The sequence below is a fragment of the Carassius auratus genome, unplaced genomic scaffold (genome assembly GCF_003368295.1).
Source record: "Carassius auratus strain Wakin unplaced genomic scaffold, ASM336829v1 scaf_tig00214331, whole genome shotgun sequence".
Classification (NCBI taxonomy): Eukaryota; Metazoa; Chordata; class Actinopteri; order Cypriniformes; family Cyprinidae; genus Carassius; species Carassius auratus.
Window position 1 is genome coordinate 54,302 of NW_020527621.1, and position 11,018 is coordinate 65,319.

Consider the following 11,018-nt stretch of genomic DNA (forward strand, 5'->3'; position numbering starts at 1 on the left):
ATGCCTTGGTGTTTTCCAGTTTTCCTCTTCATGTCATTAACATTATTCTGGATGTTTTCAGCCAGCAACATTACAGAACCTTTAATGTTCTCATGTGTCACGCGACACAAGAGTATCAATAATTCTGTGTAACATCTGAATGGATGAAGCGGTTTATTACTTTACGTTGCAGCGCTGCGCTGAAGACTGGCATTCAGCTGGCGGATGCAGTGCGTAGCGCCGCCTCACACTTTTTTTGCAGTTTGGTGTAATTTAGAAATGGTGCCTAAAGTGGGGGAGAACTCCCTCGCTTCGGCGATCAGCTCTCACTGAACCGGACCTGAAATGCTCCCGATGGCATTTGAGCGGAGTTCTCTCGCTTCAGCGGACACGCGCACTCAGTAGATGATGGGCGGGGAAATGTGAGATGACAGAACTGATAATGCACCAATTACAAAAAGGAATCACTAGTTTCTCAACTGTATGGTACACCATTAAAGGTTACGATTCCTGATAGTAAATTACAGATTTTGCGAAGCAACTAAACAAGTGGGTATACACTTAATGGCCCCGACCACACCAGTAGTACGATAGAAGACGGCCTTAGTCATGTGACCTGAACACGATCACATACACACTGAGCACACGAATGAACACTAGAGGTTCAATATTAGTCTGTTAATTCCAAGCAAGTGTGAGCAGCTATTAAACATATTAATGCAACCCCGTTTTTTTTTTTTTTTCTGATAATTTACATGTCATCATAGCCACTTATGTCCCAAAATCGAAGCACGAACATGTGTAAACACCACATCGGATTTGATAACGTCTCATGTGGTACACCGAATCTTTAAATCTGGATAAAGAAATAAAATACATATAAATGTTTGTCACGTATACATATAAATTTTTGTCACGTTCTTATAACCCTATGTATAGAAGCCATAGAGCGATAAATGCCTGCTTTTGAAGCTGCGTGCATCTGAAACACAGTTCATGTGACATCCTTCGAAATAAACACGTGACATTGATATTTTGCCACTAAATACACAGCGAACCCCCATTGAAACGCTTACATGAGAATGCTGGTCTCGTTTAACCCTGTTCTCATGGCTTAATCGGCGTGTCCTTAGAGCGATTGCATGCTCTAGCTGCGTATTGCTCCAGGTGTATGAACACAGATGTATAAATGCTGCTGCAAATATGCTTAATATTCGATCAGTTAATTGCAAGCAGCAATGCGATGGAGAGACACTGAATAATGGGAATTTAAATAGACCGCAGTTGATAGATGTCAAGACTGGATTGGTACACGTCAGGAACAGCTGACTGTCAGCTGATGCAAGCATGACTAACATGACCTGACTGAACTAACGCGATGCTTGAAATTTGACTATTATCATCATTTCCTTTTGACCCTGATTCAATTCTATTTTTCTATCTGTTTTGTACTTGTGTTCCAATTGGACATTTGCAGGCTCGACAGTAAAGATGAAACTCAACTATCTTAGAGTTGTTCTTGAATACCTTATTAAACAAATGTTTGGACCCTGGGACTACATCATTACCAAAAAGGAAATTAATCAGTCTCAGCAAGTCATCTAGTTGACAGCCAGTAATGTTATGTACAGCAGCATGTGTCACGTCCGGGATCCAATGAAGCACGGAGATAGAACCAATTGCGAGTAAGTCTTTTATTAAGGGGTAATCCAAAAAGCATAAACAGTCCAGGGGTCAATAGGAAACATCCATCCAAAACAAACAAAACAAGACAAGGCAAGGGCACGAACTGACGGACATGGATAAACAACGACTCTGTGACACATACTAAGGCAGACCGGGTTAAATACACAAGAAGAAACAAATACTAATGGGAAACTGACAGAGTGTGATGATTGGTAATTAGTGACAGCTGGATGCAATAATTAAGCAGGGACATGAGGAATGTGATTCATGAAGTGACAAACACCGTGGGAAAGGAGGACATCTAGTGGAAACCCAGGGAACACAACCCAGACATTGTGACACTACCCCCCTCCTCTACGGAACGGCTTCCAGACGCTCCACGACAGACACAAACCAGGGAGACCAGGAGGGAGGTGGACCGGAGGAGGTTCAGGGGGAGGGACGGAGGGCCAGGCTAACAGAGAGGAACAGGGACAGGAGTGAACACAAAAACAAAAAGCAAAAACAACATGAAGCGCCCCAGGGCGGAGCAGAAGACCACCACGTCCGTGTGGTGGAGACTGGAGTCCCACAGGGCGGAGCAGAAGACCACCATAACCGTGTGGTCAGGGCGGAAGCCCCCCAGGGCAGAGCAGAAGACCACCACATCTGTGTGGTCAAGGCGGAAGCCCTCCAGGGCGGAGCAGAAGACCACCACAACCTTGTGGTTGAGGCCAGAGTCCCCCAGGGTGGAGCAGAAGACCACCACAGCCGTGTGGTGGAGACTTGAGTCCCCCAGGGCGGAGCAGAAGACCACCACAACCTTGTGGTCAGGGCGGAAGCCCCCCAGGGCAGAGCAGAAGACCACCACATCTGTGTGGTCAAGGCGGAAGCCCTCCAGGGCGGAGCAGAAGACCACCACAACCTTGTGATCAGGGCGGAAGGCCCCCAGGGCGGAGCAGAAGACCCCCACAGTCGTGTGGTCAGGACGAGAGCCCCCCAGAGCGGAGCAAACGTCCGTGCGGCTGGACCAACGGGACGACGAAACTCTGGTAATCCCCTGATGTTTCTACTGAACTCCAGAGGATCGGTGCTGGCCTGACTCTGCTCACGAAGATCATTGGTGACTGGCATTGGTTCATGAAGATCAGTGGTGACTTGCCTTTGTTCTTGAAGATCACCGGTTACTTGACTCTGTCCTTGAAGATCACCGGTGACTTGACTTGCCTCTGGACGGTCATCGGTGACTAGCCCTGACTCTGGGGGGGGGGTCATCGGTGACTAGCCCTTACTCTGGGGGGTCATCGGTGACTAGCCCTGACTCTGGTGGGTCATCTGTGACTAGCCCTGACTCTGGAGGGTCAACGGTGACTAACCCTGACTCTGAAGGGTCCACGAACACCCGACTCGACTCTGGAGGATCAATAGGAACCTGACTCGACTCTGGAGGGTCCACTGGAACCTGGCTCGACTCTGGAGGATCCACTGGAACCTGACTCGATTCTGGAGGGTCAACAGGAACCTGACTCGACTCCGGAGGGTCAGCTGTGACTGTAATCCCGTGCAGCGGCGCTGGGCAAGCAGCCATCTTGAGTTCTGACTCTGGACAGGCGGCCATCCTGTGCTGTGGTACTGGGCTGGCGACCATCTTATGCTGTGGCGCTGGATTGACGGCCATCTTGGGGCATGAATCTGGACGGGCGGCCATCTTGGACCATGGCTCTGGATCGGTGGCCAACCTGGGCATTGGCGCTGGGTTAGCGGCCATCTTGTGCTGTGGCACTGGGCTGGCAGCCATCTCCTGCTGTGGCGCTGGATTAGTGGCCATCTTGGGCCATGACGCTGGACATGACTCTGACCCATTCCACATGAGCCCCGGGTCGAAGGGAGGCCATGGTTGAGAGAGATGCCGAGTCTCCTCTCGACCACTCCCTCCTCGGCAACCTCCCCTGGTCCCCCGGAAAACCACCAGGCGAGTTCCCTCAAAACCGTCTCTCTCCCGCTCTGTGGCTGGGGATGAGACATAGGCAGACATACCACTGGTTCTTACTGTGACGGAGTCATTCTGTCACGTCCGGGATCCAATGAAGCATGGAAATAGAACCAATTGCGAGTAAGTCTTTTATTAATGGGTAATCCAAAAAGCATAAACAGTCCAGGCAGGGGTCAATAGGAAACATCCATCCAAAACATAAACAAAACAAGAAGACAAGGCAAGGGCACGAACTGACGGACATGGATAAACAACGACTCCGTGACACATACTAAGACAGACCGGGTTAAATACACAAGGAGAGACAAACGCTAATGGGAAACTGACAGAGTGTGATGATTGGTAATTAGTGATCGACCGATATTGTTTTTTATAACCGATAACGTTAACGATTATTTGCATGTTTATGTACCCGATAACCGATATGCAGAACCGATATTTATTTACTGTTATACTTCTGTTTTTGACAATTATTACAACACAAATGAGCTGAACAAACCATTTTATTTATAACAATCACTCCCTCCTTGCATACAAAAAAAACGTTATATTTATACACAAATAAATAGAGGGGTCTGAGTCCAAAAAATTTAAGTGCACCGTTACTAAGTGTCTTTGTTTTAAAATAAAAGCTTTGATGAGGTAAAAAAAAAAAACAGGTAAAAAAAATAAAGCACAAAAATGATTATAACATATTGGTGGGGCGGGGGGCTATTTAGAAGTGCATAGCTATTTAGTAGTGTAACTTAATACTCCCAATTAAGCAGAACTAGGTTGTAGTGTAGAAAAAGAGTCTTTCAGCATTCTGCCCTGTAAGTCTGCTTCGTTTGTTTTCATAAATGGCTCCCACTTCACTGAAGACTCGTTCACTGGGCACCGAAGACAGTGGGGGGCAAAGGAACTTTCTTGACAGACGAGCAAGAATGGGGAACCTTTTCTCATTTTGTTTCCACCATTCAAGTGGCTTGCCCATCTTCCTATCAATCACTGATTCTGAAAGGTACTGCTGAAGCTCTCTTTCAAGGCTAGACCCACCAACTTCAGAACTAGTAGCACCAAGCAGAGTATCATACATCTCATCAATCAGTTTCTTCTTGGGTTTCTTCTGTACGGGGCCTTTTTGAAACTGGAATCATCTGACTGTGTTCCTTCACCTTGTGTGTTGTTGTCTTGCTCTAAGGTTTCTGTCTCCTCCTCAAGCCAAACTTTTGCATTCAACAGTGTGGTGTCAGATGAAAAGGCATGTGCCTTGTACCTTGGATCCAGAAGACAGGCAAGGACTGCACATTTCACCTCCTCCACTTTTGCAAACCGTCGGGTGAGACTCTCCAGCATCTCCTGTCTCATTGTTTTAATCCCATGAGAGGAGGGACCTTGACTGCTTAGCAACATCTTCAGAACTTTGACAGATGGGATGATGCATGATGCTGAACTCTCATAGTGACTCATCTCAAGAGTGACCTCCTCCACTGGAGAAAGTGTCTCAATAAGATTGCTGACAATACTCCACTGATCAGCACTCAGGCTATTGAACCCACTATGCTCACTGGCATATATGTTCAGAGCTCTTCTCTGCTCTTGCATCCTGACCAGCATGTGCAGGGTGGAATTCCATCGGGTCGGGACAGCCTGAATGATGGCATGTGCAGGTAGCCCAAGATCCTGCTGGATCACTGCTAAACGCTATTTAGCTAGTACTGAATGATTAAAATGTGTAGCACAGCTTTTCAGCACTGACAGGATATTTTGGACAGCTCTTTGTGAGTTGAGGCCGTCATTGACAACTAGCTGTAATATGTGGGCACTGCAGCTCATGTCAGGCAGTTCAGCAATTCTCATACCTTTAACAATGTTAGCACCACTGTCCCTGAGAACAAGAACCACTCTATCTTTGTCAATGTCCCATTCTTCCAGCATGCCCAAAAACATCTTGCTAATGCACTCTCCAGTGTGTGATCCCATCATTGCTTTTGTGTTTAGAATTACTTGTCTGCGAATCCACTGATCATCAATGAAATGGCATGTCAAGCTCATTAGGGATTCAGTTGTACCGGACCAGCAGTCTGTGGTAAAAGCCAAGTTATAACCTGCGTTATCAGGCTTAAGCAGTGCTTTAACCTTCTCAACGATACTGTTGTGAATACTGGGGAACATCTCTGTGCGATAGAACTTCTCACTCTTCAGAGTATATCTTGGTTCTGTAGTTGCCATGAGTCTCTGGAAGCCTTTATTTTGAACCATGGTGAAAGGCTGATTGTCTGTAGCTATCATTTCTGTAATCATCCTGTGTTTTTGAGCGGACATCAGCCGTCTTCCACTTTGTCTGCTTTTCAAACATCATAGGAAGAGATGCTTGAATGTGGCTGGATGTCTTTGCCTCTTCAGCGTCTCTTTTTTTATTTGCCTCTTCAAAGATAGTTGAGTGATGTATCTTTAAGTGGTTCCACATGTTGGAGGTATTTTTTGTTGTTGTAGATTTTGACCCCATGCTTATGTTCATTTGGCATTCTTTGCAAACTGCTACTCCTGCCATTGGCTGAGTGAAGTAAGTCCATACCTCACTTTGATTTTTCCTCCTTTCAGTCATCTTAAAAAAAGTGCTGAAAGTTAGCAGTTTTTCATGTTAAATTAAATCTTCAAATTACAATAAAAAAATATATTACATTATATAATTTATATCTAAATTATACATATGATTTATAAGCATTATCAGCAACAATGTTAACAATAGGTAAAATAAATGTTAAAAGTCTAATGTTTTAAAATGGAGAAAATAAATGACAGGGGAGTTATATCACCTTTGCAGAAATGTAATTTATTTTAAACAGTTTTAGAAGGTTTATGTGCCATTTAATAGGTTTAAGAGTGAGGAATAATTCACTGGGTAATTTTTATTTAATTCACTGAATATTATTAGCTGGAATATATAACATTGTCAGGAAAGTAACAAACAAAACAGCATACATCATTGCATTTTCCAACTAGTGTTATTAATTATTATGTTTGTCGGTCTAGATCATGAAATGCTTTCAGACAAAGTGCTGTAACTTATCTATGCATTTACACAAAACAAATTGGGCTACTCAACAGCGATCGCGTGTGGAGATAATAAATAATTTCCACAGAGCTGCATTTATTTAGATTTGTATTAACTAAATAATGGTTATGTAGTAAATCAAATGATTATATAATTTAGGGGGTTTAAACGAGATAATCTTGTCAAAAATGTCATGCAGTGGCCCTGCTTGAGGCTTCCTGATCATCAACCCAGTCAGGTGCTGAGCAATATTATTTTTTTTTTTCTGAGACTATATAAAGTTAAACAGCACTTGTCAGTTGTCATTTTATGATCTAGATTCAATCTAACGTTAGATCATGAAATGCCACCTGACAAAGTGCTGTTTGACTATAACTTAATCAACCGCGATCGCGCATGGAGATAATAAATAATTAATTTCCACAAAGCGGTAGGCTATATTTATATGTGTATTAGCGAAATAATTCTTATGTAGTAAATTATAATATAATCTAGGGTGTTTAAACAAGATAATCTTGTCAAAAGTTTCATTCAGTGGCCGTGCTTAAGCATCCTGATAATCTGTCAGTTGCTAAGCAATATGAACGAACTTTCTCTTCTAGACTAATGGTGAGCAAATACAACAGATAGAGAATTAAATTCAGCGCTTTTATTTTCAACATGCACTCATTCATGTCGGTTTTATTTAATTCATGTAAAAGTCTTTATTGGGACAGGACATGACGAATTACACTATGTGACTCAATGAGTTCGTCTCAATTGTTTAGAAACAAGCTGCATAAATTAACTATATCAGGAATTTATGTCTCAGATCTCATTTGTGCATGTCTGTCATGTTAAATAAAGTTGATTAATTAAAGCAAACCAAGTAAAACATATACTTTACCTGTGCACTGAGTTGTTGTTAACTGATCTCCTCAGACGCCTGGGCTGCTATGGCGGAAATCTCAAAACGGCCACAAGATGGAGCCGTAAATTGGCGAATCCGATATTACAAAACCGATACCCGATTATGGAAAAATGCTTAAATATCGGGAAAAATATCGGTAAACAGATACATCGGTCGATCTCTATTGGTAATTAGTGACAGCTGGGTGCAATAATTAAGCAGGGACGTGAGGAATGTGATTCATGAAGTGACAAACACAGTGGGAAAGGAGGACATCTAGTGGAAACCCAGGGAACACAACCCAGACACTGTGACAGCATGAGTCATTATCAGCAGCAGAGCCTCTGCCTTTGTGATGGAGCCTGTTGATTTGAGAACTGTGTCCATTCCTGTGTCTGTGCCAATTTTGTGAAGTGGATCATCTGTTGCCATTTGAACCTCCCTTTCACTATCGTTGCATCTGTATCTCCAGAAGAATCAAATAAATCTGAGACAGCCTCACCCTAGAGAATTAAAAAAAAATACATTTTAGTATGGGACAGGATAAACAACTGTGTTTTAATATGTGATGATTTTTAAAGCTGCACTAAGGAAGATTTTTTTTTTATATGGAAGATTATGTATACTGATTTTGTATATATAAGATTATGTATATAGTAGGGATGCACCGAAATTTCGGCCACCGAAAATTTTCGGCCGAAAATGGCCTTTTCGGTTTTCGGCCGATAGACTTTTATCACCGAAACAACACGGCCGAAATGTTGTGATGACGCAAACAGAAACCGCGACCTGCACGTGCACCTGCATAGCAAAGACCACTAGCTCCACGCGACATTCACTTAACACCAGTGAGAACATTCTCTCTCTTCGTTTTCCTTTATTCGCAGCACTAAAACGTCTCCTAATAAAGATATTAAGACGGAACACGAAGTAAAAACAAAGAAAAGTACAGTCTTATAGAGTCTGTTAGCACACGTCTCACTGAGATCTTTTCGGATCCTCTGCACTTCATCGCGAATGTGCTTGATCCGCGTTATAAAGACCATTACTTGGATGCGAAAATAAGGCAGCGCGCACGAGAAATGATCCAGGCCGCGCTGGATGCGGAGAACCCGCGTGGAGACGGAGAAGCGCCAAGCACAGGAGACAGATCAGAGCGCAGAAAAAAAAGACTCGTCTCTGCACCAGATGAGTGGCATGCACCATCGCTGTCTGATATGTTCAGTGGAATTCTGCAAGAAAGTGCCTCAAATAATAATAATACGTTGGCTATTTTGTTCTTTAGGCTACTATATATATATATATATATATATATATATATATATACACACACACACATACATAATATCAGATTGTAGCCATATTTATGCTAGATTTTCTGCTAGATTTCTGCTTTAATTTGAAAAAAAATGTTTATTTATGCCCTGGCCCTATTTAAATACACTCTCTCAAATATTTCTCTAATGTCAGGCAGATGACAAGCTCAACTGCTCAACAGCTAGATGGTTATCTGTCTGAAGTCCCCATCCCCAGAAGTGATAACAGTCTTGCCAACTGGAGAAGTAATGCACTTTCTAGTCCTACATAGAAAATTTCAAATGCACTTCACCTAAATGCACTTTGTTTTTATGAGAGAACTGTTCATTTTAAAACCTTTCTGCAGGCCAGTAAGCCTGTACATTATTATTAAATATACACATGAGTGGGATACATTTTTAGTTTGAATTTTATTTTATACTGTGCATTGTTGCAATGTGCTTAATAAATATTTGTATCATTTGTAATTATGTATTTTTATGTATTTTTTTTTTTAATAAGTTATGTAATTGTAATTATCTTTGAAACTTTAATATTAATGTATGCAATTGCAATGTCTTAATTTTAGTAAAGTTAGTACACGGTCATAGCAATAAATGCAATGGTACTAATAATTGGCATAATTTCTTTCGGTGTTTCGGTTTCGGTTTTCGGCCTTGGTTTTCTCTTTTTCGGTTTTCGGTTTCGGCCAAGAATTTTCATTTCGGTGCATCCCTAGTATATAGCTTACAAAAATTATATATATATATATATATATATATATATATATATATATATATATATATATATATATATATATATATATATAGTATTGTTCAAAATAATAGCAGTACAATGTGACTAACCAGAATAATCAAGGTTTTTAGTATATTTTTTATTGCTACGTGGCAAACAAGTTACCAGTAGGTTCAGTAGATTGTCAGAAAACAAACAAGACCCAGCATTCATGATATGCACGCTCTTAAGGCTGTGCAATTGGGCAAATAGTTGAAAGGGGTGTGTTCAAAAAAATAGCAGTGTCTACCTTTGACTGTACAAACTCAAAACTATTTTGTACAAACATTTTTTTTTTTCTGGGATTTAGCAATCCTGTGAATCACTAAACTAATATTTAGTTGTATGACCACAGTTTTTTAAAACTGCTTGACATCTGTGTGGCATGGAGTCAACCAACTTGTGGCACCTCTCAGCTGTTATTCCACTCCATGATTCTTTAACAACATTCCACAATTCATTCACATTTCTTGGTTTTGCTTCAGAAACAGCATTTTTGATATCACCCCACAAGTTCTAAATTGGATTAAGGTCTGGAGATTGGGCTGGCCACTCCATAACATTAATTTTGTTGGTTTGGAACCAAGACTTTGCCCGTTTACTAGTGTGTTTTGGGTCATTGTCTTGTTGAAACAACCATTTCAAGGGCATGTCCTCTTCAGCATAGGGCAACATGACCTCTTCAAGTATTTTAACATATGCAAACTGATCCATGATCCCTGGTATGCGATAAATAGGCCCAACACCATAGTAGGAGAAACATGCCCATATCATGATGCTTGCACCTCCATGCTTCACTGTCTTCACTGTGTACTGTGGCTTGAATTCAGAGTTTGGGGGTCGTCTCACAAACTGCCTGTGGCCCTTGGACCCAAAAAGAACAATTTTACTCTCATCAGTCCACAAAATGTTCCTCCATTTCTCTTTAGGCCAGTTGATGTGTTCTTTGGCAAATTGTAACCTCTTCTGCACATGCCTTTTTTTTTAACAGAGGGACTTTGCGGGGGATTCTTGAAAATAGATTAGCTTCACACAGACGTCTTCTAACTGTCACAGTACTTACAGGTAACTCCAGACTGTCTTTGATCATCCTGGAGGTGATCATTGGCTGAGCCTTTGCCATTCTGGTTATTCTTCTATCCATTTTGATGGTTGTCTTCCGTTTTCTTCCACGTCTCTCTGGTTTTGCTCTCCATTTTAAGGCATTGGAGATCATTTTAGCTGAACAGCCTATCATTTTTTGCACCTCTTTATAGGTTTTCCCCTCTCTAATCAACTTTTTAATCAAAGTACGCTGTTCTTCTGAACAATGTCTTGAACGACCCATTTTCCTCAGCTTTCAAATGCATGTTCAACAAGTGTTG

At 41.9% G+C, this 11,018-nt stretch overlaps 1 pseudogene; it reads right to left on the minus strand.

Annotated features, from left to right (window-relative positions):
• Positions 1 to 4,347: 4,347 nt before the first annotated feature.
• LOC113091886 (zinc finger BED domain-containing protein 4-like) lies at positions 4,348 to 6,224 on the minus strand (annotated as a pseudogene).
• Between the last annotated feature and the right edge of the window lie 4,794 nt (positions 6,225 to 11,018).